This window comes from Engystomops pustulosus, chromosome 4 (assembly GCF_040894005.1).
Source record: "Engystomops pustulosus chromosome 4, aEngPut4.maternal, whole genome shotgun sequence".
In the NCBI taxonomy this organism is placed as follows: domain Eukaryota; kingdom Metazoa; phylum Chordata; class Amphibia; order Anura; family Leptodactylidae; genus Engystomops; species Engystomops pustulosus.
The window spans coordinates 72997319-73008101 of NC_092414.1; the positions used below are offsets into that span (position 1 = coordinate 72997319).

Genomic DNA, 10783 nt, shown 5'->3' on the forward strand with positions numbered 1-10783 from the left:
CGAGACAATTTCACGTTCTGACTATAAAAGTTTGGCTCAATTTGATGGATAAATATAAGAGGGGAAAGGGGACAGCCCTACCGGGTACCATTTGTTATTTGAAAAGGTTGAGATAGGATGTTGTTTGCATATCGTCAGGCAAATGTGGAAGAGCAAAGGGCTGGATGACTATAGAACAGTGATGGCGAGACTGAGTGCCCAAACTACAACCAAAAACCACTTATTTAACGTGGAGTGCCAACATGGCATTTGAAGCAGTAACTTATTACTACCTGTTCTTCCACATCTTTCAATCGTATTGGCCCCCTGAGGCAACCAATACAGTTGAAAGAAGGAGGGCAACTTCAGGCATCATTGTAGCTTCTCTGCAGGGTCTCTCTGTAGAGGAAGAATGTTGGGTCCAGCAGAATGACCTCCAAAGATAAAACACTTCTGTCAGCGCCTTCTCACTATACCTGCAATTCCAAAGAGCCAATGAAGTGTTGCTTTAAAATAGTGCTGAGAGCAGAGTCTCTTTTGGTGGATTTGGTCCTATTTTGTAAACCCTGTCCTGGGACGATGGTCTGAGTGCCCACAAAAATGGCTCCGAGTGCCACTTCTGGCACCCGTGCCATAGGTTCGCCACCACTGCTATAGAATCATATTTCCTTGGAGATATGGTAATTTTACATAGTACATTGATCCCTTAAATTTTGTTAGCTAACCTGTAAAATATTTCTCCAATGGCATTACACACCTGGCAGCCTGACCCCAAAATATCTAACTCCTTAACACTCCTTGACATACCTGGATGTATGAAGAGGCTTGACGACAAACACCCACCACTAACACCCGCAATCGATGCTAGCATGAATTGCAAGTATTAACACTTTGATTGCCACCCGGGAGCGGTGATCTGTTGCCATGACAGCCTTAGGTCAAACAAAGACCTGAGGCTGTCTTGTTTTAGCCCAACTATTACAATGTCCGATTTGCATATTGCAATAGAAGATGTGGAAAATCCCTAAATACTGCCATACTGTAATATGGCTGTATATGGTAGGATCAGTCAGACAACCTAGGGTTAAAGTACCCTAAGGGCTATAAAAAAAATGTGAAATGTAAAAAAAATTAAAAAATCAATAAAACCTAAAAGTTGAAATCCCCACCCTTTCCCTAGAACTAATAAAAAATAAACATGTTAAATCATGAAAGGTAAAACATGTAAGGTATCACCGCATCCCAAAATATCAGGTCTATAAAAATATAATGACTGTTATTTCCAGCGCTGAAAAATAGTACCCGAATGTCCAAAATGCAAATTTTTCGCCATTTTGCAATATCTTAAAAAATTAACAAAAGTGATCAAAAGGTCATACAGTGCTCAAAATGAAAACTCCAGCTCATCTAAGAAAAAATGACGCCTTAAACACCTCTGTACACTGAACTATGAAAAAGTTATTAGCATCAGAAGATGGCAAAATGAAAAAAAAAGTACATAAGGATTTACCGTATATACTCGAGTATAAGCCGACCCGAGTATAAGCCGAGGCCCCTAATTTTACCACCAAAAACTGGGAAAACCTATTGACTCGAGTATAAGCCGAGGGTGGAAAATACATTGGTCACAGCCTCCCAGTATATAGCCTTCCAGCCCCCAGTAGTACATAGCCAGCCAGCCCCCTTGAAGTATACAGTCTGCCAGCCCCCTTGAAGTATACAGCCTGCCAGCCCCCTTGAAGTATACAGCCTGCCAGCCCCCTTGAAGTATACAGCCTGCCAGCCCCCTTAAGTATACAGCCTGCCAGCCCCCTTAAGTATACAGCCTGCCAGCCCCCTTAAGTATACAGCCTCCAGCCCCCTTATGTATACAGTCTCCAGCCCCCTTATGTATACAGCCTCCAGCCCCCTTAAAGGACACCTGTCATCAGGACTGTGTCACTTGTCCTGTCACCTCTTCCTGTTGGAGCAGCTCACAAGGATCCCATCCCAGCCTTTATCTAGTTATTTCATACATTAATCATTATAAAATCATCTATTCTTTATCATATAAATAAGGCTGATCACATGGTCAGAGGCAGTGATGTCACCCCTGTTACCCCCCCCTCTCCTCCCCCTGCTCATCTCTGTGTGTAATGTATAGTAAAGCATGGCTAGTGTGTGTGCTGTATCTGCTGACTTGCTGCATCCTCCTAATATACAGGTGAGAGACACAGACATCAGCTACACATGAATCTGACATGTTCTGCTGCAACATGGCTGCCTGGAGCTGCTGTATCTCTCCTATATACACACACATGCACACACAGGCTGCAGGGGGCGTGGCCACCAGCACCAGGAAGCACATCATTATACAGCCTCACATCATTATACAGGCTGTCAGTCATGCACTGGGGGTGTGGCTGTACCTCCCACTCATGAATAGAGTGGACAGCTTGAATCTGCTAATGCTTCATTGGACATTTCACAGGTCATTTGCATACAGCTTTAGGACCTCATTGCTTAGGTTTACAGGCATGTAGAGGGACAATGAAGGGATAGAGGCAATGCTCTCTAATGGCAGTTTATGAAAATATATTTAGTTTAGGGGGGTTATTTTGCATGACGGGTTCTCTTTAAGTATACAGCCTCCAGCCCCCTTAAGTATACAGCCTCCAGCCCCCTTAAGTATACAGCCTCCAGCCCCCTTATGTATACAGCCTCCAGCCCCCTTATGTATACAGCCTCCAGCCCCTTTAAGTATACAGCCTCCAGCCCCTTTAAGTATACAGCCTCCAGCCCCCTTATGTATACAGCCTCCAGTCCCGTTCGCCAAGCACATTAAAAAAAAAAACCTTTCATACTCACCTACAGGCGGCTTCCTGATGCTCCGTTCCGCGTGGCTGGTCTTCGGTCTCCGGTCTTCTCTGTGTTGTATCAGCCGGCAGACACACATCCACGTGATCTGCCGGCTGGTGCACAATATCACGTGGCGGTGTCGCCGCTGATGACGTCATCAGTGGCGACACCGTCGCGCGATATTGTGCGCCAGCCGGCAGATCGCTTGGACGCGTGTCTGCCGGCTGATACAACACAGAGAAGACCGAAGACCAGCTGCGTGGAAGACAGAAGAGGAGCCGCTGAACATCGGGAGCCACGCGGACCATCGGGCCTCCGGAGGGTGAGTATGGAAGTTTTTTTGTGTTTTATTGACTCGTGTATAAGCCGAGTCGGCTTATACACAAGTATATACGGTAATTTTTGTTAATATGTATTAAAACACAATAAAAACTATATACATTTAGTATCCCCATGATCATACCGGACCAAAGAATAAAGCAGAGGTGTTATCTGGAGCGCACTGTGAAAGCGAGAAGAAAATGGTGCAAATGCATTTTTTAACCAATTTCAGATCATTTGAAATTTTTTCCCCTCTTCCCAGTACAAACCATGGAATAATAAATACCATCACTGCGAAGTGCAATTTGTCATGTAGAAATAAGCTCTCAACAGTGGGGAGCGAAAAATGAATCAAAAAAGGCTTTGTCCTAAAGGGGTTAAATATATCCTGTAAATGTTTGCGTATGCAAATACATATATTTTGGAGCTGCCCCTTACTCTGTTCTTATTGGTCAAATTTTGGTCAAACTCATATCAGGAATAATACCGTCATCAATAACTAAATCTGCTAGAATGGCAAAGCTCTTTTTAGACATCACCTCTACTCTCAGCATATACAGAATAGTCAAACTTCTTGAAATCGCAAACTGCTTCTTCCTGGGCTCTGGAAAACAAGTACATTACCTACAATATTTCATGTCATCTAAAGAAATTAGCCTAATATTCTTTTATGAAATCACTCTCTCTTTTAAAATTCTTTTTTTACGTAAATCCCAAAACCCATTACAAGTGTGACTTCCCTGGTCATCCTCTAAATATGCAAATAAACTGTCTGATCCTTAAAGGGGTATTCCCATGAAAACAAGGTTCTTAAATATACTCAGAATAACAAAAAAAACACATTCTCTAATTCACTGTTATTAACAAAAAAACAGCATTTCATAGATATAATTCCAACCAGTCCCTATAAGTCCTGTTATATACAATTTAGGTTGTCTTTGGATAAATCTTGTGGTCAGACCCTTCCATGAATAGCTTCTCTTGTGTGCACACTGGGGTGTACTTTGCCTCCTACCCTTCCCCCTGCATTAAAAGACCAGCACAGACAAAGGAACTTCCTCCCTGCAAACAGAGACTTACTGTACAAGCTAAAGACAGATAAGGTCTTTATCAAGGGGAGGGAGAAGGAAGCATATAGCAAAGCTGATTCTGTGTGTGTGTGTGTGTTATAGGTGATTTGGCAGAGCTGAGACTATCATTGTGTTTCATATCCATCTAATGGATCTCATCATCTCTCAACTCTCATCTGTCTAATCTATCTATTTCCATGTGTCAGATACTAGTGAATGTTCAGAAGCTAAATGAGAGTGTAGATAAACCCTGTACCCTGATAAATTAACCACATTGTCAGCACACAGAATCTCATAGCACAGAGGAATCATGAAGTATCTGCTTAGAGAGGCCCGTCCGCACTCTGATTTCATACACTTACCTTTCTATTGAGTGATAGGACCAAAAACAGCAATAAAACTGACTAAAATTGCAAAGTAAGGGGTTAAAATGATCTTTATTGTCTAAACATCACTAGGGGATTCAAGTTTCAGAACTTTCTTTCATGGGAAAACCCCTTAATCCATTTTAACAATCCCTTTTATAGGACCTATATAACCTGTGAAGCTATTTAAATGTATTTATTCTCTTTGTTCTTTGGACTACAGTTTATAGTTTACTGTTATCTTGTTACTCTGTTTAACATGACAGCAGATAACATTAGGGCCAATATGCATTGCTGACCACTTTCAAAATAAATCAATGTATCACTGCTCAATTAACATTAAATGATGTATACATTGTGCAGGTGATTATGTCATCTTTACTACCTATTGTTATAATATATTTTAAAAACAAAATAAAAACTATTGTTTAAAAAAGAATAATCTCCCCACACACCTATCCTCCTCTGTCGGTTTCTTCAGAGATTCAGTTGTTGAGGCAGCAATAATTCTTGAATAAGGGCAAACACTTTTGAACCAAGTATATGGTATAGCTAGGGATAGAAGAAAGGCCTTCTGTAAGCATAATGTCCTATGAGAAACTAAGGGAGGCGGGGCTTGGGGCTCAAACCCCTGGAACCGGAAGAGAAAATCAATTGAAACCAGAAACCCAACAAATTTAATTACAGACGCAGCAGTAGATAACACGACCGGCTTAACCTGTTAACCAGAAGTAATAACTCAGTCTGTAGTTTAAGTGAATGGAGGGAGCGCAAATTTTTTTTTGTGGTAACTAAAAGAGTTATCTCATTTTAAGTCATGATAACCAGCGCTGCATCATGTAAATTAGTGACATTTGTACATTTTACGTGATTCCACTTAAAAGTAAAATTATCATGACTATATCAAAGTATTGTTAAATCTCACATATTGCTCTGAATGGGATCAGATTTCAGGCTTCTGTGTTTGAAAACTACACCCAGGACCGCCTTGATTGACAGCTCCTTTTCAGAATCGTTCCTTAGGGAAAGCTATGTGTGAGTTTGAGCTTGTTTTGTGTGCAGTTGTGGTTTGAGTAATAGACAGCTGAACCAGAAAGTGCTGGGGGCAGTGTACATTACTCCTTTTATATTCTGCCCTTTCTCTTCAGAGGGTGCTGTTTTTTTCAGTCTTCTCTTTGCTGTATCTAGTGCTATTGCTTTGTTTGCTATACAGTGTATCCATTTTATCGACCATTCTACTGCTATATGATTCTGTAACTTTGCCCCTTGGTTTCGATCCGGTTTTGTCCGTATCCACTTGTCTGTATCTGTTTTTTGTCCCTCAGTGTCGTATACTTCCCCGTTTTACAATGCTTTCCCAGACTTAAACTAGTGCTCGTTGTTGGCTTGGCGCACTTACAGACATGCTAAAAGCTGGCCTACCAAGTTTTATTTCACCTTCATGAATTTGTAGACAGCTCTGAACCTTTTGGTCGTGCACCAATTTACTAACCCCTGTCACCACAGCGTAAATTACCACATAATTTGTGCACCTAAAACACACACCCTGCTCAACAATTGATGAATGTCCCCCGATGTGTCTTTGGACTGCAAAGTGAAAACCATAAATGCAATACATTGCATAGCACTTGGAATACAATCTGTTCTGCAGAAAACAATCACTCTGAATGGTTAGCAATGTGAGTAAAAAGGAAAAATTAAAAGACTCAGAAACAAATCTTGGAAGTTACGATTATCTCTACTTGTACAATTAGGAAATTAGGAGGCCAAGAAAAGTACATATATAAAAGTATTGTATATACTGGAGTATAAGCCAACCCGTGGATAAGCAGAGGTCCCTAATTTTACCACCAAAAACTGGGAAAACCTATTGACTTGAGTACAAGTCTAGGGTGGGAAAGGTAACAGTCACAGCCTCCCCAGTATACAGCCAACAAACCCCAGTAATATATAGCCAGCCAGCCTCCAGTGGTATATAGCCAGCCAGCCCCCAGTAGTATATAGGCAGCCTCCTGTAGTATATAGCAAGCCTCCAATAGTATATAGCCAGCCCCCTGTACTATACAGACAACCAGCCCCATGTAGTACATTGCCAGCCCTCTTTAGCATTTAGCCAGCCCTCTTTAGTATATAGCCAGCCCTGTATAGGATATAGTCAGCTTGTATAGTTTATAGGTTGCCAGCCCCCAGTATGCCCAGCAAAAAAAAAATAACCTCACTTTTGCTATGGTCCGGCCAGCGCACAAACTATGATGTCAGCTGCTGACCTGCCCGGGACATCGGAAAGGTGAGTACTCAGTTTTTGTTTTTTTAATTTACCCATGCTGAAAAAATTGTCTTATACTTGAGTATATACTGTGTACCTTAATATTTAATATAATGTGTTATCTGTAGAATTTATCAAACTTGTTAAATCATCTTTCAATTAGCAACAGGAGAACGTTATGGGGGGCATTAATATGGGCATTTCAAAAGGAAAACTGGTAGTGTTTTTTTTCCTCTTTGCTTCTCTTGCGCCTGAATTTATAAAGTGTCAGTGCCACAATTTTGATGTTTTTTCTCGACACTCTTGACTTGTTTTATTTTTGGTGGTGCAAAATTTTGTCACCACCTGTGAATTCACCAGTTTTCTGGTGCTTCTTTTTTTCCTACACATTTTTTGGCGCTTTTTGTGGCGCAAAAATAGCCCGGTCAAAGGCTGGTCTAAGGAGTTCTAAACCTTTCACTCCAATGAATTAATCCTTTGTGCCACAAACTTATATCCCACTGAAAAATAAAGCACAATTCAAGTGCCACCCTGCGCCAAAAATAGTAAATGCCCCTCTCTGTTTTTTAGTTCGGAATCCAGCACTGAATATGTGATTCTGCACTACTATTTATGTCAGAAAAGTATGAGTGCTAGAAAGTGACTTATAGTTCAAGGTTAGAATGACCAAACTTCATGAGTTCATTCATCATCACCCTTATCTGCGACAAGCATTGATATCAAATTGTCACACATGTGAGATCTGTCCCTCCAGAACCTTTGTCTGATCGTTGGCATAGAATTTATCAGCTCATTATAGTAGATTGTTGGAATTCATGAGAAATGAATACCTGTTATTTTGGGAAGTTGTATCCTGTGATAGTTGGAAGTGCTTGGACATGCGTGACCTTGGTGTGCAATCACTTCTGCATTCAGTGGAAGCAGTAGGATTTTAAGAGATATTCCAGGATTTTTTGTAATTGATCATCTATCTCTAGGATAGGCGATCAATACCCTGTTGGTGGAGGTTTAACATAATTAGGAGACAGCTGGGAGAGAAACATGTTAGTGGATTTCAGGATATTAATCTAATTCTATATTGGAAGATTTTGTGATATGATTCCAGTAGAAATTGCGTATGAATGGACAATGAATTCGACATTAGAAATTATATGCAATACAAATGTGAACATGTGATACTAAATTATACAAGTACCATAGCGACTACAATAATTACATTCAGTCAAAAATGAATAATAGATTAACATCTACAATTGTGCAGAACAGTGCAAAAATATAAGCAGGTTATGTCTAAAATGCATAACATGGCTGTAGTAGATATCACATCACTTTCTGCATTGCACATCTCACTAGTCTTTTTTTCTGGTGGGGTGCAATAGTTATTAAAGGGGTAGGGGGAGGTATTTGAAGATGTATTGTGAGTGTTTGTATTTTTATTGCTCTGACCTTGACAGACCTTATATACTCAAATTGTCTATAGGAGAGTGGATTTTACCATAATCCTCATATAGAGGAAGGCAAATGTTACTATGTGAAATACATAGGGAAATACACCAGAGTGTAATGCAATCAGAAGCCAATTAGAAACAAATGTAATGTATCCAACTTTGTACCAACTGCAGGCTTCCCTTGGGCACCAATCAGACTTCACAGCTTAGATTTAGGTTTGATATATTCACAAATCCAAACCATTGTAAAAGTCATTGCACATTGTAAAAGTCAGGTCAAACCATTGAACTTCTGCCTGTCAGGGACAATACAGTGATTAGTATGATGGGCAGGACAAGACTGGATCAGTACATAATTGGGGTAAGAGGATAGTGCTGGGCAGCCAAGGAGTGACAGAGCCTTATAATCACAATTTAATAATTGGTTCAGGGATTAAACAAGATATGATTCTGCATCAGTGTAGCTAAAGCATTCTCAAGGTATGTCTGTTTCATAATTCATAAAAACAAATGGTAGATTCCCTTTAATCACACTCTTTTAACTTAACTCATTTGCTTTCAGTGGGGACTACCACGCATTGTAGGAAACTAAGTAGAAGTGCCCGAGGTCTGTAAAAGTGAGGTGAACATATCTTTTTTTTATCCTTTCAGGAGATACAACCCTTAATTTTAGGAAGAAGTCATGCAGGAAGACATCCAGGCAGAAAGGACAAGAGAGAGTAGCAAAAATAAAGCAATAAAACCAGTCAACGGGATAAATCCAATGAAGGAGAAGAAGATACTGTACTGCAAAGTACAATAAATAATTAGAGACACTTAAAGACTAGAAAACTACAAACAAAAGTTATAGGGAGGAAGTGAATTCTTTCACTGTATATAGGTCAATGTGATCCCTGCAAGACACCAATTTGTTGAAGTGGTTGTCGCCAATAAGCAAGGATAGTCTACAACAGTGTCATGCAGAGCCATTCTTGGTGCCACCATACCCCATCCTATCATGAAAAGCTGATGTTCACATGGTACCATATATACTCGAGCACAAGCCGAGTTTTTCAGTACCCCAGCTTTCTCTTCTCCCTGCAGCTCGTCTTCTCCCTGCATCTTCCGGCTTCCCAGTGGGCAGAGGAATTTGTATGCTCACACACACACACACATGGGGGGGGGGAGACTTATTAATCTGTCCATGACATAATTCTCTTGTAGTTTACACAAAAAAACTGTCTAGACCATATTTATAAAGGGTTTTGAACAGTTTCTGCCTCTCCTAAGACTAGCTTGACAAAGGGGTGTGGTCTAAGAAAGGAGACATGGTCTCGTGCCAAAAAGGTCCATGTGCCAGAAATACTGCTGACCCGACAGAATTGTGTCCTAATTTTCTGGCATAGAGTAAGCCGAATGCTGGACATTCATTTGTCAGATTCTATTTTAATTCAAGAGAAATAAAAAAAAACTGTCCATATAAAATTAGACGCATCCAGCTCCGTGGGTGCCTTGTTATATTTTCTGCTATGTGTATAAAGCCTAAGTTTAGGTTTATAAATGAGTCTCAGGGATTCAGAGATATCAGTTGTTTCTTGAATAGTTTGCCTTCTAGTCCAGTCCATAAAGATCATAGAATGGATTTATCTTAGGTGCCCGAGAGCAAAACTGTTATAGTTGCTCATGGCAAACAATCAGACCTCCGCATTCATTTTCCAGCAGCAGTTTTTAAAATGAAAGATGATCTCTGATAGGCTGCCGTGAGCAACTACAGCAGATTTGCTTTTGATAAATCTCCCCATCCTCTGTTATCTTTGTAAGTTATTGTATTTATCATGTATAAATGCATATTTGCTTTTCTGGATTTTACTCCACAATTTTTAAAAGCCATGATATTTTTTTCTTATTACAGAGCTGTAGGATGACTTGTTTTCTGCCCTGCAAATTGCGCTAGGGAGCCAGAAATTTTCATATTTTCATATTTATAAAACAAAATAAAACAATACAACCAGCTACAATGATAGAAAGCAGAGGAAAAAAAAAAAAAAATATATATATATATATATATATATATATATATTTTTATTTTTATTTTTTTTTTTAGAAAGAAGGAATTTTTATAATATTACATAAGCAAGATTTAAGATTTAAGATTTATGTTTAAAAACATGTTATTTATGTTGTTTGGTAACTGGTACAGAAATGTAAGTTAAAAATTAATTGCAAAAGTTGGTTCATATTGATACAACCAAAAACAAACAAACAAACAAACAGGCTACACATAAAAATTAAAACATTTTTTAGAAACCCACAATAAAAAACTGTGAAAAAAGTTGTAAAAAGGTTTCAACTCCTTGAGGGGTTAAAAAGGTACCCCTAGGTCATATTTCAGTTACTTATTTACTGGATTAACATATACTCATCTGCATGGAAGATCTAACATTATAGTGAAATAACAGAAATACTGGGGCTCATTTACTAAGGGTCGCGGATCGCACTTTCGTCAGACTATTCGTC

The 10783-nt window shown here is 39.6% G+C and overlaps 1 long non-coding RNA gene across 1 annotated transcript in view; it reads left to right on the forward strand.

The window, feature by feature from the left end:
• The window catches only part of LOC140126609 (uncharacterized), a 51674-nt gene extending 42580 nt beyond the window's left edge, over positions 1–9094 (forward strand). Inside the window, exon 3 of the long non-coding RNA XR_011854864.1 lies at positions 8939–9094. This is a non-coding gene — a long non-coding RNA (uncharacterized lncRNA). The remainder of the gene's footprint in view (positions 1–8938) is intronic.
• Positions 9095–10783: the final 1689 nt, after the last annotated feature.